The sequence below is a fragment of the Trachypithecus francoisi genome, unplaced genomic scaffold (assembly GCF_009764315.1).
Source record: "Trachypithecus francoisi isolate TF-2019V2 unplaced genomic scaffold, Tfra_2.0 Lachesis_group10, whole genome shotgun sequence".
Lineage (NCBI taxonomy): Eukaryota > Metazoa > Chordata > Mammalia > Primates > Cercopithecidae > Trachypithecus > Trachypithecus francoisi.
In genome coordinates, this window is record NW_022681455.1 from 22,358,176 (window position 1) to 22,385,915 (window position 27,740).

At 37.6% G+C, this 27,740-nt stretch overlaps 1 long non-coding RNA gene across 1 annotated transcript in view; it reads left to right on the top strand.

The window, feature by feature from the left end:
• The window catches only part of LOC117086790, a 466,047-nt gene that overhangs the window by 424,165 nt on the left and 14,142 nt on the right, over positions 1-27,740 (top strand). The window contains exon 10 of the long non-coding RNA XR_004438576.1: positions 8,573-8,708. This is a non-coding gene — a long non-coding RNA (uncharacterized LOC117086790). The remainder of the gene's footprint in view (positions 1-8,572; positions 8,709-27,740) is intronic.

Below are 27,740 nucleotides of genomic sequence, written 5' to 3' on the forward strand. Positions count from 1 at the left end.
ATTGTTGGATGAAGACTGTTTGCTGTGGAGATACATGTCTATAATCCTTTTAGAGTGCCATACACCATCAAGCCCAAGACCAAATTTGCCAAAATTTAACTCACAATAACAAAAAATGAAACCACTGCGTAGCTTATTTGTGAAAATAGAATTTCATCATTTTAATTTGGATTATTTAATTACTATTATGTTGCTTTTTATCATTCATTGCCATTTATATAAAAATCATAATATACTTATGTGCAAAAGATATTGTTTGTTTTCTCCTCCTGCTCTTCTTCCTCTCCATCTTCTTCTCCAACATCTTTAGTCTGATTGTCCAATACTACAGGTATATAAATATAACAAGTCCAACTTGTGTCTGAATATTTTCTATACATTTTCTGCTCAGTACTATGACCACATGGGATTGTTTCCTGGAGCGTGGTTTGATGTATATTATATATACTACTGTCTAGAGGCAAGGTGGTATTGGGTTATTTAATTAATAAATTAATTAAGGCCAACTGTTCTTAGATGGTAAGAAATGTAAATGTGGCTTGTTGTGTTAGGACTTGAATTGGAGAGCAGAGGTCAGTTGTTGATACTATTAAACTTTTTTTTTTCCTGAGTGCTAATTTCTATGACTTGTTTAAAGGCTATCTTGATGTGGAACGGGAGAACCATGTATGTGGACTTTGGATTCTTAACCTGGAATCAGAGCAGGCCTTAATTGAATTGACTGGTCACAGCACTACTTCTGTTTTGAAAGCTCTTTACAAAAATATACAAAGTTTAACAACTTCATTCAAAGGGAACAATATTGGCCCTCCTTACTATATCTGTTTTCATCCTAAAATTCTGCTTCAATTTTGAAATGTGGCTGTCAGTATATTTTGGCTCAAGAAAACTCAAGAAGAAATATTGTACCACTTAGAATTTGGCATTATATCGGTCAGTTTCTCATCAATGAAAAGTTTTATTTCTTTTGTGAACTAGTCCTGAAAACGTAAATGTGTATTACTTGATATTTAGAATAAAGCTTTCCAGGGTTAGAAATGAGGCTGCAGATAGAGTGGCAGAACAAAGACTCCCTTGTGGCTGAGTGTTGATAGTTGGCCTGTTATGCTATAATATTTATATTTTTATCATATTTAAAATGTATACTTTTAGGGTTTTTTTTTGAGTCAGAGTCTCGCTCTATTGCCTAGGCCCAAGTGCAGCGGCATGATCTCAACTCACTGCAACCTCCGTCTCCCGGAGCCAAGCTATCCTCCTACCTCGGCTTCCTGAGTAGATGGGACTGCAGGCATGCACCACTACTTACAGATATATATATATTTTTTTTTTGTAGAGGTGGGTTTTTGCCATGTTGCTCAGGCTCCTGGGCTGATGTGATCCTCCTGCCTTAGTCTCCCAAAGTGATTACAGGTGTGAGCCACTGCGCCTAGCCTTAAAATGTACACTTAAGAGATAAAAATAACTTTATCTATTTGATCCAGTAAAATTACCCTAAGCTTTCAGGTAATTAACCTTTAAACACTTTGCTGATGTCAAAGCCCAAGGTGAAGGCATTTTATTGAATATTATGGTATTGCCTCTGGTGGTTAAGAGTTGTTTGTTGCAGACAAAGGCATGGAGACAAATTTAATTTTAGTTTTACTTTTTAGAAAAAGAAAAATAGAAGCATTTGTTCAAGTACAGTATAAACGTAGAATATACATATATATGTATTTTTTTCACGCAAATATACACACATGAAATATTTCTTTGTTTAAAGCAATCAATACAACATAGGACTACCAAACTTTGTGTAAACATGTTCCTGTACTACATGAAACTTCCTATCTCAGTATTTGTAGTATGATGTTGATAAATTGCATGATTTTTTTTTTTTTTTCTGATTGGTGGTAATAAATGACAGTGATTTATCACTTAACTTTTCAGGTGAGCTCAAACAGTTGCCTAGGCTGATAAGCAACTAAAGTATTTAACAGAAAAGCAGACTTTTCTGTTTTCCCAGAAGCATATGTCCAGATATTAGCAATAGGATATGAAGAAGGGGAAGGAAAATTGTAAAAGGGTTGTTCTGAGAGCAGTCCTTACAGTCAGAACTGCAATAAGAGCTGGTTTTCGTACCTGGCTGTATGTCTGCTCTGTCAGCAGCATTAGAGTCTTGATCTTTATCCGGTTACTGCTGCTGATGTCTACATTTTCGTTTACCTTGACTGCCATTTAATCATCATAATAATAAGATGACAAATGATTAAGGCAGAACTAGGAGTGTAGCCGAGAACGCATGTCTCGTTATATGTCTATCACATCTCCTGTGACATCTATGATGGGACATAGTCTTAATTTTATCAAGCCAGATTCCTAATTTTTGGTTTCCTAATTTTTTCTAGCTTTTAATAAGTTTTTGGAATTATGAAAATGATGAAAACTCTGAAGTCTCGTTTCTAGAAGTTGTTCATTTTCAAACTGTGTTCTAAGGAGTCTTAAGGACAGAGTTGCCTCTGATGCCATGGAGAACAGGGGTCAGAGAAGGGGAAGGTAACATCTCTCTGGGTTCCTCAGGAAAAGAAGACTTTATCAAAGACTTCTATTTATATATTGGAGTTCTGTAAGATTTCTTATAGAAAAAATACCTTTTGAATGAAGTTTGAAGACCAATGGTCTAAGCCATCATAACTGCGGAAATGTCTTCCTTTCTCCAGTATCCCAGCTTGGACAGTGGTTTTGCCCCCATCGTGTACAACACTTGTCCAAAAAGCCTTTCAACATTAATTATGGCTGGAGCTGACTACTTTCCTCAGACCACCATGCTTCTCCTAATACAATAAATGTTTTTCTTGCTGGGCAGGTGGATGATTGGATTGATGAATGGATTCATAAGGATGGGCAGGAAGGAAGGGAGAGAGGGCATGCATTTATCTCCATGTGTCTGATCCTCTTATGTGCAGGCATATGTATTTTTTAATTATTTGATTATATTTCTTATCACTGAGTGTAGGAACCATATCTTGCCTGCATTTTTTTTTTTTTTTTTTTTTTTTTTTTTGAGGCTGAGTCTTGCTCTGTCGCCCAGACTGGAGTGCAGTGGCCAGATCTCAGCTCACGGCAAGCTCCGCCTCCCGGGTTCCTGCCATTCTCCTGCCTCAGCCTCCCGAGTAGCTGGGACTACAGGCGCCCGCCACCTCGCCCGGCTAGTTTTTTGTATTTTTAGTAGAGACGGGGTTTCACTGTGTTTGCCAGGATGGTCTCGATCTCCTGACCTTGTGATCCGCCCGTCTCGGCCTCCCAAAGTGCTGGGATTACAGGCTTGAGCCACCGCGCCCGGCCGCCTGCATTTTTTTCTAGCTCATATGTGGTTAGAGAAACAGTGAACTGCCTACTCACTCTTTCATGTATTTTGGAGGCCAGATATCCTTCTAGGTGCTAAGGATACAGCAGCAAGCAAAACAGACAAAAATACCTGTTCTCGTGGAGTTTCTTTCTAGTTGGAGGAAAAAGAGTAAACAGAGAAGTGAATTTTGTGGTAGGCCAGTTACTGATTGATGCTACAGAGAAATACAAAGCAGCAAAGGGGAGGAGGCAGCTATTTTGTATACAGCAGTCACTGATACTTGCACAAGGACCTGAAGGAGGTGAGGTAGGGGACCTGGGAGCCATAAGGACAAAGACTTTGAAGTAGGTGCTTGTTTGGCATATTCTGGGACCAGCAAGGAGACCACCTGGGGCAGGGCAGGAAGAGCCAGAAGCTGATTGCTATGAGGTCTGACTATTTTTCCTTGTTCACTCGAAGCTGGGAAGCCAGTCACGAAGTTTGAGCAGAGCAAAGACATGATCTGACTTAAAAGAACCACTCTTACTTTAGTGTTAACCGTAGACCAGGCATCAGAAACATTTTTATGTAAAGGTCCAGATAGTAAATATTTTAGGCCTTACAGACTGTATGATCTCTTTCATAACTACTCAACTCTGCCATTTTAGTACAAAAGCAGCCATAGACAATATGGAAGTGAAAGGCTATGGCTGTGTTCCAATAAAACTTTATTTTTTATAAAACAGGTGTCAGGCTGGATTTGGTTCCCATGCCACAGTTTGCCAACCACTAAACTAGACCATTTGCCAAGTGGTTTTGAATTGTGGCTATGAGTGGGTAATTATTTTGTCTGTATCACTTGTCAGCCAAAACACACTCAAAACAGGCTACCATCTATTGATAATTTTTGTGTGTAATGCTCTATTTTCACAACTCATCTGTTATCACCTAAAGCCATAGATATAATTTAATAAATTGATGCTTTTAAAAGACTTGTCTGTTAGAAGGAACGTTAGCCATTCATAGGTTCTTCATATCCAAGTTTCTACATCACTTTGAGGAATGGAATATCCAGGACAAGGACTGTGTTCCCTGTAGTGATTGTTGTGAGCTCTACTTACTCTTTCTACTTTTTTCTCCGACTGGGCTAGCCCGGTGCAGTCCAAGAGAAATGTAATATGGGTCTCAAGTGCAAACCATATCAAGAAATTCAAAACTTCTAGGAGCTACATAAAAAATGTGAAAAGAAACAAGGGAAATTAATTTTAATAATGTTTGTTTAAACCAAAATATTTCAGTAGGTCATCACTATAAAATTACTGAGATATTTTACATTCCTTATCTTGTACGAAGTCTGAATTCTGGTGTGTATTTTGCAATTTAGACTAGTCACATGTCAAGCCCTCACTCCGTCGCCACATGTGGCTCTTGGCAGAGATCTACAGGATTGGAGAGGTCTCAGAATTTGGCTTTCCCTGATGAATGGCCTTTTGTAAAAACAGTAGCAACCGTAATAACCCAGCAATAATCTTTAAGCTAATTTGTGAAACTAATTTACTTTTTCTTTGAAAGAGATTACAGGTATGGACCGCTTTACAAGCGCTGAGGTTATTATTATTATTGCTGTCCTCCAGTTACTCAGCAATGATGAACAGCAAAGTATGATATAAGGAGGACTTCTAATATTCAATAGAGTTTTCTTTTCTTGGCTTCATTTAAGTTTCTTTTTTCTTTTTTTTTGAGATGGAATTTCGCTCTGTCACCCAGGCTGGAGTACAATGGTACAATCTTGGCTCACTGCAACCTCCACCTCCTGGGTTCAAGCAATTCTCCTGCCTCAGCATCCCAAGGAGCTGGGATTACAGTCACCCACCATGCCCAGCTAATTTTCTATTTTTAATAGAGATGGGGTTTCACCATGTTGGCCAAGCTGGTCTCAAACTTGTGACCTCAGGTGATCCACCTGCCTCAGCCTCCCAAAGTGCTGGGATTACGGGTGTGAGCCACCGTGCCCGGCCTAAATTTCTCATGTGCTTACTAGGTAACTGGTTACAAATACAAAATTTGCAAAATTAGCTCACTAGTGTTTCTCTCACCCTTCGCTCCAGCTCAATAACTGGCTCTGGAGTCATTTGGCAAGACTTTAGAACTATACAGATCACACCTTCTCCCCCTTCAAGGGGGATATATGTGCTCTATTGGTTGTTTTCAATGTGAAACAGGACTCAGAGGTCATGGCCACTGAAGGCCCAACCTGCAAATACAGCTTAGTAATATCCATTTTGCACAATTTAAGTAAATATATGTATGTTCACTAATCTATAACTCATCCCCCCAAGACAGAATTATCTGGAATTTGCATAAGAAACTGTTCATATAAACTGCAAAACACCTATATTTTAAATGATTTTTAATAGAATTTAAATTCTAAGAAATTAAATTCTTTTTTCTATTCTTTGAGAAAGGGTCTTGCTCTGTCAGCCTGGTTGGAGTGCAGTGGCACGATCCTGGCTCACTGCCACCTAGACTGCCTGGGCTCAGGCAGTCCTCCCATCCAGGCTCACAAGTAGTAGCGAGGACTACAGGCACATGCCACCATGCCTAAATAATTTTTTAAAAAATTAATTTTTTATGTGTGGAGACAAGAGTCTCACAATGTTACCTAGGCTAGTCTGGAACTCCTGGGCTCAGGTGCTCCTCCCACCTCAGCCTCCCAAAATGCTGGAACTACAGGCATGAGCCACCATGCCCAGTCTCTACAAAAAACTTTTTTAAAAAATTAGCCATGCATGGCGGCATGTGCCTGTAATCCTAGCTACGCGGGAGGCTGAGGTGGGAGGATAGCTTGAGCCTGGTAGGTCGAGGCTGCAGTGAGTCATGATCGTACAGCTGTACTCCAGCCTAGGTGACAGGGTAAGACTCTGTCTCCAAAATAAAAAAAGGAAAAAGGAATTAAAGTATAAGACAACCTAGAGTTTGAGAGTTGGGAAACAGCAGGGCCATAAATAAGATGCTACAGAGCCGTTTGAGTAAAAGTTTTGAGAAACTTGCAGCACTATAGCAGGGCTACTCCAAAGTCCTGTAACACTAGTAAAAGCAGCACCAGTGCCAGACACTGCCGTTTTGGCTTTATCACTCCCAGGGGTTCTCATGCCGTTGTGGGAGTGTCCAGTGGTGTTCACGGGGACCCTGACACAAAAAACTGGCCATAGGATTTAATGACGGAGGCAATGATCAGAGCCGGGAAAATTTGAGTTATCACAGTTTCTCTAACTACATCTGATTCCACCACGGGGTCGGTCGTGGGTATCTTTGAGGTACACACATACTCAGGTCTTGCTCAGTTAATTACTTTCAGGCACAACCAGGCCATTAAAATAGTAATTGAGTTATAAGTTACTATTTTATAAATCCCTTTCTAAGTCTTTGTAGATTTATAGATTCAGTCTTCACCATTAAATTTGACCATAAGCCAAGTAATTTCAGTTTCTTTAAGAAGAGAGTTTGGCAGATGTTAAAATAGAAGGGAAAACCTGATTTTATGGAATTTCTTGAAAGAGAACATTTTTGAATCCGGTCAAAAGGAAAAAAAAAGTATTATTTATAGTCACATAGTATAATAGCAATAAGAAGTAATTCCTCTGGCTAGACGTGACCTCCTCTGGCTAGGGCACTTTTAAAAATGCTTTATGTAGAACTTATTTAATTCTCACAGTCATATGAGATAGGTATTGCTCTTTTCCTCATTGTGCAGTGAAATAAACTGATTCCAAAAAGGTTTCCTAACTTGCCCGAGGTTATACAGCTAGTAACTGGTAAAGCTGGGATTTGAGCCCAAACAGCCTCACTCTGGAGTTCCTCCCTTTAATCACCACACTAAGTAAATATCCATGTCCATGATGAACGGATACCTGAAAAGCATTTTACAGATCAAATCATATTAAGCACCTAATGGGTTTAAAACATCATGTGATCCCCTAGTGAGTCCTTGTGACATCAGTGGGACATTATTAGCTTAAAATTTAGTAGTTTTAAAAATGCAGATTTAGGCTGGGTGCGATGGCTCACGCCTGTAATCCCAGCACTTTGGGAGGCCGAGGTGGGCGGAACCCGAGGTCAGGAGATCGAGACTATCCTGGCTAACATGGTGAAACCCCGTCTCTACTAAAAATACAAAAAATTAGCTGGGCATGGTGGCAGGTGCCTGTAGTCCCAGCTACTCGGGAGACTGAGGCAGGAGAATGGCGTGAACCCAGGAGGCGGAGCTTGTAGTGAGCCAAGATCATGCCACTGCACTCCAGCCTGGGCGACAGAGCGAGACTCCATCTCAAAAAAAAAAAAAAAAAAAAAGTGCAGATTAAAAAAAATCAGATTCACCTAAAATGGAGATCAATTATAGAAAGAAAAAAACACAAAGGTCTTCTGTTGAACTGTTCAAGAAGTGTGTACTGTATAATAATATGGCAGGATATTTGGTTCCTAACTCAGAGTTGATAGTTCAGAATTAAATTTTGGCCTATGTCTTGCTTTTTTGCTTTTTAAGCTATTCTGACACTGCCATAGACATGCCCATCTGATAGATGAGAAATTCAGGTGTAGAAAGACTTGCAGAAATCTTATGAGATGCTCTTTCTTTGTTCCTGTTCTCTTTCTCTGAACCAGCTCCTAACTTACATCTTTGTAGTCCCACCATTAATGTCTGACCTTCTGGGCTCAATTTTTGCCGTTAGTCTTACCAATGTTTCAAACTTTGTTTTCCCTAAGTAACTCTTGCTGTCTGGGTAGGACAGCATGAGTCCTGTCCCATAAAACCCAGCCTGCATCTACTTTCTTGGACGTATTTTTTTAAAAGAAAATATGCTAGTGGAGTGTGTTATTTAGAATGCTTTTTCTTAGAGATTTCTCTGGAGGTTTATGTGGGCTAATGGCTCCCCACCCACTTGACTTTTTGCCCATTACATTATATGTTTCTTCCAAGGAACAAAAATATAACTCTCTTTCTCTGACAGCATGAGGGACATTCTCTTGCTGTTGCTCTCCAGGAAAAATCTCATAATCTAACTAGACAAACCCTTGCTGAAAAATTAGACCAAATGGCATTTGTAAACTCCAAGGAAAGCATTTTTCTTCTGTGAAGTATTCCCTAGCTGGAAGTGTTAGAAACTTTACATATACTGATGCCAGTTAGGTTTATGGAAAAAATGAAAAGCTATAAACAGCTGGATACACTGTCAAAACTGAACCCTGTCAACTTAATTTTTTCCCTAGCTCTGTATTCTAAGAACCTGGAAACACTCTTTACTCACACTATTAAGATGATTGAGAAAAATGGATGGATAGAGTTTATTTGTTAAAAGAAAAACTGGATGACTACCTAGCTATCTCGCTCCTTTTTGCTCTCTTGGTAAGTCCAACTGAAGGAAATAGTATTAGAAAATATATGTTGGGATTATGTGCCTTTATCCTCTTTCTCACACTGTATTCATACATAACAAAGTCAATGCACAGTTTGTCTGTATGCCTGATATGATTGGTGTTTGTTTTATTTTATTTTTGACTCATGATCTAAACCCATTACACAATGAAATATTTCATCTTGAGAAATACATATGATCTGCTTTTTTTGGGTTACCAGGGAACCATAAAGAAACTAGAGATCTATGTTGTTTTCCTGTATTCAGCATCAGATAAAATAAAAATGTTAGATCATTTTTGGGTAATTCATGCTGCACCAATGTGACTTTCTTTATAGGGTTCTTTTATTTGTTAATTGACACTCCACTATCTAATTTATTTGAAGAAACTTCTCGTGCCTTGTATATGATGAAGAACTACTAGTGAAGAAGTAAGCATAGCCAATAACTTATTTAACATACTTGTAGGTTCTTAGTAAACACAGTTACATAAATACAATGTTGAAACAAAAATGGGCTGGAGTGAATGAGTCCTGATCTATAGTTGATATTAAATGTAACTAACTTCACTGTCTAATGTGCCTTCTTTTTAAGCATGAGATTAGTGGCATGTCTAAAATTGAATTTTGGTTCTAATACATTAAAAAAAAAAAAAAAAAAAAAAAAAACTTCCTTGTCTTGAAAAATCAACTAGTGACCAGTAGAGATGCTTGCTCAGTTTATGAGTGCCATGTATTAAGGGAGTTTTGAAGTGATATTTATCTGTACCACTTCAAATCTATCATGACAGTCTGTGGTAGAGTAAAAACTTTAGAGCTAAACATACCTGATGTTTATACATGACATATAGCTGCATATCCTTGGGTAAGTTATTTAATTTCAACCCTACATTTTGACTGTTTAAAGTAGGTTTTATGTAATTTGAAGTGTTGTTGTAAATAGTGATGATAATAAAATATCTTATGCAGTTCCTGGTTTGCAATGATTGTTAAAAGGTACTTGTGGCCTAACTGGTTTTACTAGTAAATTCTAGCAAACATTTAAGGAAGAAACAACACTAATATGCAAAGTCTTTCAGAAAATAGAGGAGGTAGGAACATGTCATTTTATGTAGCCATCATAAACTTGATTCAAAAAAATAAGTTTTAAAAATAGATATTTTAAGAAAATATGAAATGGAATGTAGCAATGCATAAAATTGGGATTTATCCATGGAATGCAAAGTTAAATGCTTAAAGACTAACCTGTGTAATTCACCAGAGCCACACAATAGAGGAGACAAAATATATGATAGTTTAAATAATATAGAAAAATTATTTGACAAAAGGGAACATCTATTTATAATAAAAACTTGAAGCAAAGGTGCAATGGTAAGGAATGTCAATCTGTTAAGTGAATATATGAAAAATCTACAACTAACATTACACTTAATAGGGAAATACTGGATGTTTTCTCCCTAAGATTTATAACTAGGTAAGGATGCCCACTCTCAGCTCTTTTAATTATCATTGTGTTGGAGATCATAGCTAGTGCAATAGGATAAGAAAATGAAATAAAAGAAATACAGATTGAAAAAGGAGCAATAAAACTGTCTGTTTGCAGATGATATAGTTGATGACACAGTATGTCCTAATGACTCTACAAAACAACTATGAGGAATAGTAAATGAATTTGGCAAGGTTGCAGGATATATTGTTGATACGCAAATTCAAATGTATTTTTAGATGCTAGTACAAATAAGTGGAAAAATAATATTTAAATTCCACTTACAATATCATGATGAAACACAACATACTGAGGAATACCTTTAACAAAATACCTGCAAGGATGTGAGGGTGATCTGGTTGTGACATGTGTCACCCCATTGATCACCAAGGTTGATTTGGCTGATCTGGATGGCCAGGCGGGTGTCCTCTACCTCCCTTACTGCTCTGTGTGTATCCTTCCTGAAGCTGCACACTTGGTCGAAGAGGAAGGCCACCCCTGATATACAGGAGAACCTGTCTTCGGTGAAGAGTATATGAGTAGCTGTGCTCCCCTGCTAGAACCTCCAAACAAGCTCTCAAAATGCATGCAAAACTTCTACACCAAACACTATAACACGTTGCTGAAAGTAATGAAAGACAACCTAAATATCTAGAAAGAGATGCCATGCTTATTGATTAGAAATCTCAATAATATTGAGATGTCTGTTATTTCCAGATTGATCTATAAAGTCAGTGTAATCACTTATAAAGCCTACCAGGCTGTTTTATTCTGCAGGAAGGCAACCTAATTCTAACATTCATTTAAAATGAGCTAAAGCTAGGATATCTTCAGCAACATTGAAAAAGAAGAACAGTGTTGGAGGAATTACACTATCTGGCTTCATAACTTACTACAAAACTACAGCAATCAAAACTTCATGACACCTACATAAAAAGAGGCAAGCAGATCAATGGAATAGGATTGAAGGCCTGGCAATAGACCCACACTTACACAATGGACTGATTTCCAGTATATGCGCCAAAGCAGCCCAATGGAGAGGGGAAAATATTTGTAGAAAATGGTGCTGGAATAACTGAAGCATCAATCCCTACCTCACACCATTTACAAATACTATTTTGAGATGGTTCACCAACCTAAAAATAAAAGCCAAAATTTTAATGCATCTGAAAGAAAACATAGGAGAATATCTTTGCAATGTAGTGGATAGGTGAATGTGTCTTCGGTCACAGAAAGCAATAAAAATTGATAAACTGGGCCAGGTACAATGGCTCATCCCTGTAATCCCAGCACTTTGGGGGTCTAGGCAGGTGGATCGCTTTAGCCCTGCAGTTCAAGACAAGCCTGAGCAACATGGCTGAAACCCATATCTCTACCAAAAATACAAAAAATTAGCTGGGCGTGGTGGTACACACCTGTAGTCCCAGCCACTCAGGAGGCTGAGGTAGGAGGATCGCTTGAGCCCATGAGATTGAGGCTTCAGTGAACCGTGATCATATTGCTGCACTCTAGCCTGGGTGATAGAGTGATACCCTGTCAAAAACACACACACACAAAAAAAAAACCCTGAAAAACTAGACTTCAAGTTCAACTTGAGCTAATCAGAAGGCATTGTTAAGAAATTTACAGAATATATATACGACAAAGGGTTAGTATCCAGAATATATAGCACTCTAAAACTCAATAACAAAAAGGTGATTCAATAAAAAAGAGGCCAAAGACTTAGGTACTTTGCAAAGGAAGATAAAAAATGCTCAATATTATTAATTATCAAGGGAATGCAAATTAAACCATGATGAGAGACATCCACTAGAATGGCTAAATTTAAAAAGACCAACAGGAAATATTGGTCAGGATGTGGAGCAACTGGAACTTCTATGTTTTTAGTGAGTGTGTATAATTGTGCGGCCACTATGAATAAAAGCCTAGAAATTTCTTATAAAGCTAAATATAAACCTACTCTGGAACCTACAATTTTACTTCTAGATATTTTCCAAAGAGAAATAAAAAAATATATCTACAAAAGTCTTATAGGAATATTTACAACAGCTTTATTTAGAATAGCCAAAATGAGAGTGGATGAACTATGGGATTCCTAAGTGGAATACTTGGCAGCTATGCCAAAGAAGAAACTACACATTCATGCAACAACATCGATGAATCCCCCAAACTTTTATTCTACATGAAAACCCTTATACAAACGAATACCTACTGTATGTTTCCACTTCTATGAAGTTCTTGAACAGGTAAAACTAAGTTTTGATGAAAATATATCAGAACAAAAGGGATTGCAGCAGGGATTTACCAGGAAGGGGCATGAAATTTTGGAAGTGATAGTGATGTTCAGTATCTTGATGGAGGTTTTTGTTATACAGGTGTATGTATTTGCTAGAGCTTATTGAGTGGTATACATTTTGTATATTTCACTGTATGTAAATTTTGCATATAAAATACTGTAAAGCATTGTAGCATTTAGGGGTAAAGTGTAGTGATGTTTGCAACTGACTTTGAAATGAATCAGAAAACAAAATGAATTGATTAAGAGAGGGATGTGAAGATGCATAGGTGTATATATAACCAAATGTCAATGATAGAATTTAGGTGGAGGGAAAAATGGGCTTACATTGCATAATTATTTTAACTTTTCTGTGTGTGTGAAAATTTTTGTAATAAAATATTGTGATAAGCAATTATTTTTATGTTCTAACCTTCAAGGGTAGAAATGATCTTGCTTGCAGGTGAAGATGGCATTGAAATTCAATCCCTCAAAATCCAAAGTTGTCAAATAATAGAGCTAATATTAAAATTCAGGTGGCTTTAATCCTACAATCCATATCCTTCCTGTGTTGCGGCACAAATTTCCAAATCCAAACACCCAGAGACCTTTGGTTAAAATCGGAAGTGAACATGAAACCTCTGCTTTGCTTTGAACCCCAGTAATGACTCTCCAATTTCGTAATCAACTGACCTTTCCTTAAACAAAAATTATTCTTGAGGGAAGAAATGCTAGTAGTCAGGTTGTTGAGCACACATTTACTAAATATCCATAAAAGAAGATAAATACTGAGATGAAATAAAGTATAAGTCAATTTCTCAAAGAATTATTTTTCTTCCTAAGCTCAGGTGCTGATAGTTCTAGATGCAAAAATAAAAGGCCAAGTGTCTTAGAATCATAAGCTCATGACTATGTGTCTTTTTTTCTTCGCCTTTCCAAGCAGAAAATCATCAAAGTCTTGCAGATGATGAGTGTGTATTCTGTTCCTAAGATCATTACAGGACAGGCTTAGAGCAGTGTGTGGCAGTGGAAAGAGTCTGGGGCTGGGTATGGGAGACTGGGCCTCTAATTGCAGTTCCTGTGACTTTGTACAACTTCTTTAACCTCTCTCAGCATCATTCTTCGATCCTGCTTTCCTTATTAGTGTGAGGATAAAAATAAAGCAAATTTCAAACTTGAAAGAGAGTTAAAAGATAATCAAGCCCAACCTCCTCATTTTATTAATGAGAAAACGAGCCTCGCTCAAGGAAACTGAGCTGGATAGAAGCAAAAAGTGATTTTTTTTAACCTGATTTAGAGGTTAGTGTAATTGCTTCATCACAATGATCTCTACTCCATAGCTATGGATATACTTTAAGAATGTAGATACTATAGGAATGCAAAGTATTGATATTTCTTTATTAGATTGTGTAAATATGGTATGCACATTTTTACTTAGAAAGTATGTCTTTTGAATTATGCATATTAATATTTTTATATTGAATCTGTAACTGTATAATCACACATATATAACAATCTATGTGTAGGGACATGGTCCTTTTTGTAAAATTCATCATTTTTTTTTTAATACTCTGACCACTTGACAATATGCTTCACCTTTTTACAGATTATTCTTTAGTGTAATATTCAATATATATAATAAATTATAAGAGTCAGTATTTCAATTGTAGATGTTCCACTGGGACCCGGTTGAGGAAAAGTATATAACGCATATTACACAGCATTGCATTTTGAAATAATAAAACTTTTGCAACACTGTAACTAAATATAATGACATCTTGTCAAATATAGTATTTTCTTTTTATCTTTAAAAAGCCAAAAGCCATTTTGAGGCAAAACAGGCTAAATAAGATTTCTTTAAACCAAATGTGCATTGGCAGCTTTTTAAATTTTGGGTTGTGTTTGTGTTTTGTCAGCTTTATATTACATATATTTTTAAAACAACTTTATTGAGGTATAATTGAAGTACTGTATTCTGTACATATTTAAATACAATTTTATCAGTTTTGACATGTTTATACACTGGTGAAACCATCACCACAATCAAGATAAAGAACATTTCTGTTATCCTCAAAACATTCCTCAGAGCCCCTTTGCCATCCTCTCTCCTTCCAACTCCGTCCCCAGAAAACCACTGACTTGTCTTTTCTCACCATAAATTAGTTTGCATTGCTAGAATTTTATATAAACAGAATCAAAAGCATACACAGTTTTTTGGCCTGGCGTCTTCACTTAGTGTATTTTTGCAATTCATCTATGTCATTGTGTGTATCAAAATTTTGTTCTTTTTTTCTTTTCCTTTGCTCAGTAGGCATTATGTGGATAAGGATGCCATCTTTTGCTTACCTATTTGTTGGACACTTGCATTGTTTCCACTTAATAGCTGTTACAAATAAAGCTGCTATGATCATTTGTATACAAGTCCTTGTGTGGAAATACCTTTTCCTTTCTTTTGGGCAAATATCTAGACCTGGAATAATTGGGTTATATGATATGCTTAATTATTTATGATGCTGCCAACATGTTTGTCCAAAATGATTATACCATTTACGTTCCCACCAGCAGTGAATAAGATTTCTGGTTGCTCAAAGTCATTGTCAGTGTTTGATATGGTCAGTCTTTTTAATTTTAACCAATCTAATGGATATGCAGTATCACTTATATATTTTATTTGCTTTCCTATGGGCACTAATGATGCCTGTAGGTTTTATGCACTTTTGTCCGTTTGCTTATCTTTTGCGAAGTGTCCATTCAAATATTTTGTCCATTTTTCTAAACACTTGAGTTGTTTCTTATTATTTAACTGCAAAAGTTCCTTATAATATTTTGAATACAAGTCCTTCATCTGATAGTTGTTTGGAGAAAATTTTCTTGCACAAAATAGCTTGCCTTTTCATTTTTTAGTGATTTTTTTAGAATGAAAGTTTTAGATTTTGATGAAGTCTGATTTATCCATTTTAGCTTGAAAGTTTTGTATTTTGTGTGTGTTTTATTTAATAAAACTTTGCCTATCATAAGATTAAAGCTGTTTTCTCTCATATTTTCTTTTAGGAGTTTTATAGTTTTAGGTTCTACGTTTCGGTCTATGATTATTTTTACTCAAATTTTGTGTCCAGTGTGAGCTGGGGATCATTGTACTTGTTTTTTCAGTGTTGATTTCCAGTTGATCCAGCATCATTTGTTGCAATGACTTTCTTTTCTCTGTTGAATTCTCTTGACACGTTGTCAAAATTCAAATGATCATATATGCATGGGTCTCTTTTTAAACATTCTATTTTGTTCCATAGATCTATGTCTCTATTTTTTTTTGCCAATAATCCACATTCTTGGTTACTATAGCTTTATTGTATATCTTGAAGGTTAAGTGAATTCTCTACCTTTTCACTGTCTAGATCCTTTGTATTTCCATGTCAGTTTTAGAATCAAGTTGACAATTTCTTAAAAAAAAAAGAAAATAAAATCTTGGTATATTTTGTTTGGAATTACATGGAATCTATAGATCAGTTTTTGGAGAATTACCATTCACGAATATGCCGTTTATTTATATATTGTCTAATTTATTATAGCAGTTTTTTTGTAGTTTTTAGGCGAGAGGTATTGGGTATATTTTCTTAGATTTATTACTAGGTATTCTCTTCTCTCTGCCCAACTACTGTAATACGAATTTGAAAGAAAATCATTTTCATTTATTTTTGCTAAGAATACATAATTATAGGATACTTTTTATATTAACATTTATCCTGCACATGGCTTAATTCTTTCATGGTTTATGTAAGTTTTGGGGAGTTCTTGGTATTTTCTGTACAAACAATATATAATATGCCAATATTGACAGCTCTGTTTCTTCCTTTTTGGTTATTATTCATTTGTTTCTTCTCTTGATGGGATCAGTTATACCCCAAACCTCAGCATCATGCGATATACCAATGTAACAAACCTGCACCTGATCATATGGTTTTCCTCCTTTACTAGGTTACTGTTGTAAATGACATTGATTTCTGCATGTTTAACCAAGTTTGCATTTCTAGGAAAGCCTACTTTTGTTATGATGTATTTTTTTATATACAGCTGTGTCATTTAATGACGAGGTTATGTTCTGAGAAGTGTGTTATTAGGCAATTTTGTCATAGTGCAAACATCATAGAGTGTTCTTTCACAAACCTGGATAGTAGAGCTTACTAGGCTACATGGTAGGGCCTATTGCTCCCAGGCTACAAACCTGTACAGCATGCTACTGTACTGAATACTGTGAGGGAATTGTAACACAATTGTATTTGTGTGTTTAAACATGTCTAAACATACAAAAAAGGAAATGTGTTGAGCTAGGACATTCTGATAGCTACGATGTCATGTCACTGACAGGCTACCACGTCACTAGGCAACAGGAATTTTTCAGCTCTGTTATAGTGTAATGGGACCACTGTCATATATGTAGTTTATTGTTTTTATTTTATTCTATTTTATTTTATTTTTTATTATACTTTAAGTTCTAGGGTACATGTGCATAACGTGCAGGTTTGTTACATATGTATACTTGTGCCATGTTGGTGTGCTGCACCCATCAACTCGTCAGCACCCATCAATTCGTCATTTATATCAGGTATAACTCCCAATGCAATCCCTCCCCCCTCCCCCCTCCCCATGATAGGCCCCGATGTGTGATGTTCCCCTTCCTGAGACCAAGTGATCTCATTGTTCAGTTCCCACCTATGGGTGAGAACATGCGGTGTTTGGTTTTCTGTTCTTGTGATAGTTTGCTAAGAATGATGGTTTCCAGCTGCATCCATGTCCCCACAAAGGACGCAAACTCATCCTTTTTTATGGCTGCATAATATTCCATGGTGTATATGTGCCACATTTTCTTAATCCAGTCTGTCACAGATGGACATTTGGGTTGATTCCAAGTCTTTGCTATTGTGAATAGTGCCGCAATAAACATATGTGTGCATGTGTCTTTATAACAGCATGATTCATAATCCTTTGGGTATATACCCAGTAGTGGGATGGCTGGGTCATATGGTACATCTAGTTCTAGATCCTTGATGAATCACCATACTGTTTTCCATAATGGTTGAACTAGTTTACAATCCCACCAACAGTGTAAAAGTGTTCCTATTTCTCCACGTCCTCTCCAGCACCGGTTGTTTCCTGACTTTTTAATGATTGCCATTCTAACTGGTGTGAGATGGTATCTCATTGTGGTTTTGATTTGCATCTCTCTGATGGCCAGTGATGATGAGCATTTTTTCATGTGTCTGTTGGCTGTATGAATGTCTTCTTTTGAGAAATGTCTGTTCATATCCTTTGCCCACTTTTTGATGGGGTTGTTTGTTTTTTTCTTGTATATGTGTTTGAGTTCTTTGTAGATTCTGGATATTAGCCCTTTGTCAGATGAGTAGGTTGCAAAAATTTTCTCCCATTCTGTAGGTTGCCTGTTCACTCTGATGGTAGTTTCTTTTGCTGTGCAGAAGCTCTTTAGTTTAATCATATCCCATTTGTCAATTTTGGCTTTTGCTGCCGTTGCTTTTGGTGTTTTAGACATGAAGTCCTTGCCCATGCCTATGTCCTGAGTGGTACTACCTAGGTTTTCTTCTAGGGTTTTTATGGTATTAGGTCTAACATTTAAGTCTCTAATCCATCTTGAATTAATTTTCGTATAAGAAGTAAGGAAAGGATCCAGTTTCAGCTTTCTACTTATGGCTAGCCAATTTTCCCAGCACCATTTATTAAATAGGGAGTCCTTTCCCCATTTCTTGTTTCTCTCAGGTTTGTCAAAGATCAGATGGCTGTAGATGTGTGGTATTATTTCTGAGGACTCTGTTCTGTTCCATTGGACTATATCTCTGTTTTGGTACCAGTACCATGCTGTTTTGGTTACTGTAGCCTTGTAGTATAGTTTGAAGTCAGGTAGCGTGATGCCTGCAGCTTTGTTCTTTTGACTTCAGATTGTCTTGGCAATGCGGGCTCTTTTTTGGTTCCATATGAACTTTAAAGCCGTTTTTTCCAGTTCTGTGAAGAAAGTCATTGGTAGCTTGATGGGGATGGCATTGAATCTATAAATAACCTTGGGCAGTATAGCCATTTTCACGATATTGATTCTTCCTATCCATGAGCATGGTATGTTCTTCCATTTGTTAGTGTCCTCTTTTATTTCACTGAGCAGTGGTTTGTAGTTCTCCTTGAAGAGGTCCTTTACATCACTTGTCAGTTGCATTCCTAGGTATTTTATTCTCTTTGAAGCAATCGTGAATGGAAGTTCATTCATGATTTGGCTCTCTGTTTGTCTGTTACTGGTGTATAAGAATGCTTGTGATTTTTGCACATTAATTTTGTATCCTGAGACTTTGCTGAAGTTGCTTATCAGCTTAAGGAGATTTTGGGCCGAGACAATGGGGTTTTCTAAATATACAATCATGTCATCTGCAAACAGGGACAATTTGACTTCTTCTTTTCCTAACTGGATACCCTTGATTTCCTTCTCTTGCCTGATTGCCCTAGCCAGAACTTCCAAGACTATGTTGAATAGGAGTGGTGAGAGAGGGCATCCCTGTCTTGTGCCAGTTTTCAAAGGGAATTTTTCCAGTTTTTGCCCATTCAGTATGATATTAGCTGTGGGTTTGTCATAAATAGCTCTTATTATTTTGAGGTACGTTCCATCAATACCGAATTTATTGAGCGTTTTTAGCATGAAGGGCTGTTGAATTTTGTCAAAAGCCTTTTCTGCATCTATTGAGATAATCATGTGGTTCTTGTCTTTGGTTCTGTTTATATGCTGGATTACGTTTATTGATTTGCGAATGTTGAACCAGCCTTGCATCCCAGGGATGAAGCCCACTTGATCATGGTGGATAAGCTTTTTGATGTGCTGCTGAATCCGGTTTGCCAATATTTTATTGAGGATTTTTGCATCGATGTTCATCAGGGATATTGGTCTAAAATTTTCTTTTTTTGTTGTGTCTCTGCCAGGCTTTGGTATCAGGATGATGTTGGCCTCCTAAAAAGAGTTAGGGAGGATTCCCTCTTTTTCTATTGATTGGAATAGTTTCAGAAGGAATGGTACCAGCTCCTCTTTGTACCTCTGGTAGAATTCAGCTGTGAATCCATCTGGTCCTGGACTTTTTTTAGTTGGTAGGCTATTAATTATTGCCTCAATTTCAGAGCCTGCTATTGGTCTATTCAGGGATTCAACTTCTTCCTGGTTTAGTCTTGGGAGAGTGTAAGTGTCCAGGAAATTATCCATTTCTTCTAGATTTTCTAGTTGATTTGCGTAGAGGTGTTTCTAGTATTCTCTGATGGTAGTTTGTATTTCTGTGGGGTCCGTGGTGATATCCCCTTTATCCTTTTTTATGGCGTCTATTTGATTCTTCTCTCTTTTCTTCTTTATTAGTCTTGCTAGCGGTCTGTCAATTTTGTTGATCTTTTCAAAAAACCAACTCCTGGATTCATTGATTTTTTGGAGGGTTTTTTGTGTCTCTATCTCTTTCAGTTCTGCTCTGATCTTAGTTATTTCTTGCCTTCTGCTAGCTTTTGAATGTGTTTGCTCTTGCTTCTCCAGTTCTTTTAATTGTGATGTTAGAGTGTCAATTTTAGATCTTTCCAGCTTTCTCTTGTGGGCATTTAGTGCTATTAATTTCCCTCTACACACTGCTTTAAATGTGTCCCAGAGATTCTGGTATGTTGTATGTTTGTTCTCATTGGTTTCAAAGAACATCTTTATTTCTGCCTTCATTTCGTTATGTACCCAGTAGTCATTCAGGAGCAGGTTGTTCAGTTTCCATGTAGTTGAGCGGTTTGGATTGAGTTTCTTAGTCCTGAGTTCTAGTTTGATTGCACTGTGGTCTGAGAGACAGTTTGTTATAATTTCTGTTCTTTTACATTTGCTAAGGAGTGCTTTACTTCCAATTATGTGGTCAATTTTGGAATAAGTGCGATGTGGTGCTGAGAAGAATGTATATTCTGTTGATTTGGGGTGGAGAGTTCTATAGATGTCTATTAGGTCCACTTGGTACAGAGATGAGTTAATTCCTGGATATCCTTGTTAACTTTCTGTCTCGTTGATCTGTCTAATGTTGACAGTGGAGTGTTGAAGTCTCCCATTATTATTGTATGGGAGTCTAAGTCTCTTTGTAAGTCTCTAAGGACTTACTTTATGAATTTGGGTGCTCCTGTATTGGGTACATATATATTTAGGATAGTTAGCTCTTCCTGTTGAATTGATCCCTTTACCATTATGTAATGCCCTTCTTTGTCTCTTTTGATCTTTGATGGTTTAAAGTCTATTTTATCAGAGACTAGGATTGCAACCCCTGCTTTTTTTTGTTCTCCATTCGCTTGGTAGATGTTCCTCCATCCCTTTATTTTGAGCCTCTGTATGTCTCTGCATGTGAGATGGGTCTCCTGAATACAGCAGACTGATGGGTCTTGACTCTTGATCCAGTTTGCCAGTCTGTGTCTTTTAATTGGAGCATGTAGTCCATTAACATTTAAGGTTAATCTTGTTATGTGTGAACTTGATCCTGCCATTATGATATTAACTGGTTATTTTGCTCGTTAGTTGATGCAGTTTCTTCCTAGCCTCGATGGTCTTTACATTTTGGCATGTTTTTGCAATGGCTGGTACCGGTTGTTCCTTTCCATGTTTAGGGCTTCCTTCAGGGTCTCTTGTAAGGCAGGCCTGGTGGTGACAAAATCTCTAAGCATTTGCTTATCTGTAAAGGATTTTATTTCTCCTTCACTGATGGAACTTAGTTTGGCTGGATATGAAATTCTGGGTTGAAAATTCTTTTCTTTAAGAATGTTGAATATTGGCCCCCACTCTCTTCTGGCTTGTAGAGTTTCTGCCGAGAGGTCTGCTGTTAGTCTGATGGGCTTCCCTTTGTGGGTAACCCGACCTTTCTCTCTGGCTGCCCTTAAGATTTTTTCCTTCATTTCAACTTTGGTGAATCTGGCAATTATGTGTCTTGGAGTTGCTCTTCTCGAGGAATATCTTTGTGGTGTTCTCTGTATTTCCTGAATTTGAATGTTGGCCTGCCCTACTAGGTTGGGGAAATTCTCCTGGATGATATCCTGAAGAGTGTTTTCCAACTTGGTTCCATTTTCCCCCTCACTTTCAGGCACCCCAATCAGATGTAGATTTCGTCTTTTTACATAATCCCATACTTCTTGCAGGCTTTGTTCATTTCTTTTTCTTCTTTTTTCTTTTGGTTTCTCTTCTCGCTTCATTTCATTCATTTGATCCTCAATCGCTGATACTCTTTCTTCCAGTTGATCAAGTCGGTTACTGAAGCTTGTGGATTTGTCACGTATTTCTCGTGTCATGGTTTTCATCTCTGTCATTTCATTTATGACCTTCTCTGCATTAATTATTCTAGCTGTCAATTCTTCCACTCTTTTTTCAAGATTTTTAGTTTCTTTGTCCTGGGTACGTAATTCCTCCTTTAGCTCTGAGAAGTTTGATGGACTGAAGCCTTCTTCTCTCATCTCGTCAAAGTCATTCTCTGACCAGCTTTGATCCGTTGCTGGCGATGAGCTGCGCTCCTGTGCAGGGGGAGATGCGCTCTTATTTTTTGAATTTCCAGCTTTTCTGTCCTGCTTCTTCCCCATCTTTGTGGTTTTATCTGCCTCTGGTCTTTGATGATGGTGACGTACTGATGGAGTTTTGGTATAGGTGTTCTTCCTGTTTGATAGTTTTCCTTCTACTAGTCAGGACCCTCAGCTGTAGGTCTGTTGGAGATTGCTTGAGGTCCACTCCAGACCCTGTTTGCCTGGGTATCAGCAGCAGAGGTTGCAGAAGATAGAATATTGCTGAACAGCGAGTGTACCTGTCTGATTCTTACTTTGGAAGCTTCCTCTCAGGGGTGTACTCCACCCTGTGAGGTGTGGGGTGTCAGACTGCCCCTAGTGGGGGATGTCTCCCAGTTAGGCTACTCAGGGGTCAGGGACCCACTTGAGCAGGCAGTCTGTCCGTTCTCAGATCTCAACCTCCGTGTTGGGAGATCCAGTGCTCTCTTCAAAGCTGTCAGACAGAGTTGATCGGGTCTGCACAGGCCTCTGCTGCTTTCCCTGTTGTTTTTAGCTGTGCCCTGTCCCCAGAGGTGGAGTCTACAGAGACAGGCAGGTTTCCTTGAGCTACTGTGAGCTCCACCCAGTTGGATCTTCCCAGCGGCTTTATTTATCTACTTAAGCCTCAGCAATGGCCCGCGCCCCTCCCCCAGCCTCGCTGCTGCCTTGCGGTTAGATTGCAGACTGCTGTGCTAACAATGAGGGAGGCTCCGTGGCCGTGGGACCCTCCCGGCCAGGTGTGGGTATAGTCTCCTGGTGTGCCCATTTGCTTAAAGTGCAGTATTGGGGTGGGAATTACCCGATTTTCCAGGTGTTGTGTGTCTCAGTTCGCCTGGCTAGGAAAAGGGATTCCCTTCCCCCTTGCGCTTCCCAGGTGAGGCAGTGCCTCGCCCTGCTTCAGCTCTCGCTGGTCGGGCTGCAGCAGCTGACCAGCACCAATTGTCCGGCACTCCCCAGTGAGATGACCCCAGTACCTCAGTTGAAAATGCAGAAATCACCGGTCTTCTGTGTCGCTCGCGCTGGGAGTTGAAGACTGGATCTGTTCCTATTCGGCCATCTTGCTCCACCCCCTGTAGTTTATTGTTGACTGAGACATCATTATGCAGCACATGACTGTATATAATGAATTACATTTGATAACATTTTGTTAGTATCTTTACATCCATATGAAGTACTTTGGAATTTTTTTTTAAATAATTTTTTAAATTTTGATATTAGTCTTATGCTGGCCTTATAAAACCAAGTTGGGCAGTGATACCAACTTCTTTGTCTTCTGAAAATATTTATATTAGATAAGTGTTATTTCTTCCTTGAAACTTTGCCAGAGTTTACTACTAAAAACATTTTACCCTGGAGTTTTCTTTTAGGAAAGGTATTTGATAATTTAATTATATATAATTATACATTATTAATTATCTTCATATAATTATATATAGTTGTATATAGTATGTATTATATATATTGGCCTTGTGGATTGCTGAATTAAATATATGTTTGTTATTAAATACATATATTGTAACTTTGTTTTTCTCGTGTCAATTTTGGTAAGTGTATTTTTTAAGAAAATTGTCAATTTTATGTAATTGTTGCATATTTTGCTGTAATGTTGTATTGTTACCCCTTTAAAGTCTATTGGTTCTGTGTCATTCCTGACATTAGTGATTTGTGTCTTTTCTCTCTTTTTCTTATACATCCCAGCTAGGACTTTTAAAATTTTATTGATTCTTTTTTCAAGTAACTAGCTTATTAGATTTTTGTCTATCTGTTTTATCTTTCATGGATTTCTGCTTTTTGATATTTTCTTCCTTCTACTTTGAGTCTTTAGACCATGGTTGAATTTAAGTCCAAGATTAAATTACATATTTTCCGTTTGCCATGTTTTAGTTTATTTGAATATATTTTCACATTCCATTTTTATTTATCTAATGTATATTGGCTAAGTCTGTTTTTTGTGTGTGTTTTCTGTAGAAGTTTTATTATACATACCAGCCCTTTCACAGTTTATTTAGAGTTAATATTATGCCATTTCACATAAAAAGTAGAACAATTTTGGGGCTGGATGCAGTGGCTCACACCTGTAATCACAGCACTTTGGGAGGCCAAGACGGGAGGATCACTTGAGTCCAGAAGTTTGAGACCAGCTTGGGCAACACACAAAACCTTGCCTGCAAAAATAGAAAAGAATAATTTAAACACGTAGACAAATTGCAATAATATAAATGATCCTCCACTGAGCCTTATGTTGTAATTTTTGTATGTATTGTACGTATGTTCATAAAAAATCCCAGCAGATAATAAAGTACTGTTTGTTTTAAATAGTTATATGTAGTTTAAAGAACTTCAAAAGGAAAAACAATCTTTTGTATTTACCCAGAAATTTACCGTTTCTCTTGCTGTTTCTTCATTCCTAAAGATCCATGGTCCTCTCTCGTATTATTTTCATTCAGCGTGGAGAACTTGCTTTAGCAATCTTATATTCAACTCTCCTAGTGATGAATTAACTTACTTTTTCTTTATCTAAAAATGCATTTATTTTGCTTGCATTGCTGAAGAATGTTTTCAGTAGATATATAGAGTTTGGAGTTGACAGTTCTTTTCTTTCAGCCTGTAAAGAAGTTGTCGGCCATCGGGCCTCCATGGTTTCTGATGAGAAATCTTCAGTATTTCTACCTATTCCTCTCTATAATGAGGCATATATTTCTAGCTGTTTTGAATAATTTTTTCTTTATATTTGGTTTTCACCAGTTTAACTGTGATGTGTTTAGGTGTGATTTTCTTTGGGCTTGTGTATTGCTGAGCTTCTTGACTCTGTGCATTTACGGATTTGATTAAATGTGGAAAGCTTTCTGGCATTGTACCTTCAAACAATTTTCCTTCTCAGTCTCTCCTCTCCTTCTGGTACTCCAAACACATTATTTTTGATCTTTGGAAATTTTCCTACAGATCCCTGAGGCTCTGTTCACTTATTCTTTATTCTCCACTTTCATTCTTTGTTCTTCAGATTAGATTATTTCCGTCAAGCTATTTCCAAGTGTTAAATCGAGTTTAGCCTAAACCAACCTCCTTACAAATTTTAGGTTCAGCCTAAAGGTTTATCTGTACATCGTGAACTATAACCTAAATGGAGCTGTATACAGACTGGAGTCTACCCTTGTTCCAATCACTGAATGTTGGCCAATCCAAGGTGGCCAACTGTCCAAACCATGTTCAGGTAAGGCAGATACCAAGCTGTAACCAATCCAGCTGCTTCTGTACCTCACTTCTATTTTCCATAGGTCACTTTCCTTTTTCCTGTACATAAGTCTTCTTCCACTGCATAGCTATGCTGGAGTCTCTGTGCCTTCTTTGGCTCAGGATGCTGTCCAATTTGCAAATCGTTCTTTGCTCAATTAAGCTCTGTTAAACTTAATTCGGCTAAAGTTTTTCTTTTAACACAAATTTGCTGATTTTTTTTTCTGCATTGTTTTCATACTGCTTTCAAGTTCACCTAGCATATTAGAGTGTTTTCATACTGCTGATAAAGACATACTGGCGACTGGGTAATTTGTAAAGAAAAAGAGGTTTAATACACCCAGAGTTTCACATGACTGGGGAGGCCACACAATCATGGTGGAAGGCAAAAAGCACGTCTTCCATGATGGCAGCAAACAGAGAGAATGAGAGCCAAGCAAAAGGGGTTTTCTCCTTATAACACCATCAGATCTCATGAGACTTATTCACTACCACGAGAACAGTATGGGGGAAACCACCCCCATGATGCAATTATCTCCCACTGGGTCCCTCCCAAAACACGTGGCAATCATGGGAGCTACAATTCAAGATGACATTTGGGTGGGGACACAGCCAAACCATATCATGTAGTGAGTTTTTCATTTTAAATGCAGTAATGTGCTGCATTACAATGTTTCAGTCAACAACAGAATGTATATATGACGGTGGTCTCAAGATTATAACAGAGCTGAAACATTTCTGTCACCTAGTGATGTAGCCATCGTAATGTCACAGCACAATACATTACCTTTTCTGTGTTTAGATACACAAATACATAACATTATGTTATAACTGCCCACAGTATTCAGCATAGTAACATATTGTACAGGTTTGTAACATAGGAGCAATAGGATCTACTATATAACCTAGATGTGTAGTAGACTATGCCATCTACGTTTGTGTAAGTACACTCTGTGATGTTCACACGGTGATGATATTGCCTAATGACACATTTCTCAGAATGTATCCCCATCAAGTGACACGTGACTATACTGTATATTTCACTTCCCAGCAATTTAATTTTTTTATAATTTATTGTCTATTGAGAATTTTTATGTTTTCATTCATTTGAAGAGTGTTTTTACTTAGTTATAAAGCATAGTTGTAAGAGCTGCTTAAACTGTCTTAAACTAGCTAGATCATCAGGTAATTTGATAGGTTTTTGGTTTTTTTGTCATGAGAATTGGTCTTTTTTTGGTCTACTGAGTAATTTTGGGTGGTGTGGATATTGTGAATCTCTGTTGTATACAGTCCGTTAGAACATTCCTAATATACTTATTTTAACAAGCAATCAGGCCACTTAAATGCAGACTGTAAGTTGTGTCTCATCTTCTGTGAGAGGTAGTTCAAATCTCAGTTACGTTTTTAAATTCTTGGCTTTATTGGTTTGTGTCTCTCCTATGCATATGCAGTTCAGGGGTTAGAATAAGACTTGTGCGGACAGCTCAAATCTCTGTTTGGCTTCCAAAGCATTTGCAGTCTTTATTTGGGACTGTCTCATAGAAGCTTAGTTCAGGAATTATGCTGATAGTTTTGTGAGGTTCTTTCACAAATTAAAGGATTCCCTTGGCTTTCTCTTTTATCTGTGGGATTCTCCTTAAACTCTCAGGCTTGCAGGAGACTTTCTTTTTGGTTTCTTTTGCCAGAGAAACAGGATTGGTCTCAGAGTTTATCTGCTTGTGCAGCTGCCATTTCCTCACCATTTTGCAACTGAGGTCTACCCTTGAGATCATACTGCACAAGAAAGAAGCAACGTGGAAAACTCATCACTGTGCAGGTCACTTTTCCAACTTTTGACTCTCTTCTATGGTGTGCTTGCTTTTGAGAGGTGGTTGTTTTCTGAAATGTATTTTATTCAGTTTTTAGTTGTGATTAGAATGAGGAAAGGGCTACCATGATTGAAATAGAATGTTTATTAAATTTTTTTTTGCCAGAAAAAATACTGATTATATGTCAAGGTATAGAACCTGTCTTTAAAAATTAACCAAACCAAGCCAGGCACAGCAGCTGATGCCTTCTGAGAGGCCCAGGTGGGAGGATTGCTTGATCCCCGGAGTTTGAGACCAGCCTGAGCAATATAGTGAGACCCTGTCTCCACAAAAAAAATTTAAAAATTAGCTGGATGTGGTGGCTTGCACCTGTAGTTCCAGCTACTCCAGAGGGTAGTAACTGAGATTGGTACTATGGTAGTACTGAGATGGGAGGATCACTGGTGGTCAAGACTTCAGTGAACCATGATCGCGCCACTGTACTCCAACATGGGTGACAGAACAAGACCCTGTCTCAAAAAAAAAAAAAAATTAACCAAACCATTGTAACAGATGAAGTCCTGTCTTCATGAGTCAGTTGTGTAGAGAAGGGCAAAAGTGATTGTTAAATTGTGACTATTACACACACCTAATTTAATAAAATAGCTGCTTGTGATACTTTA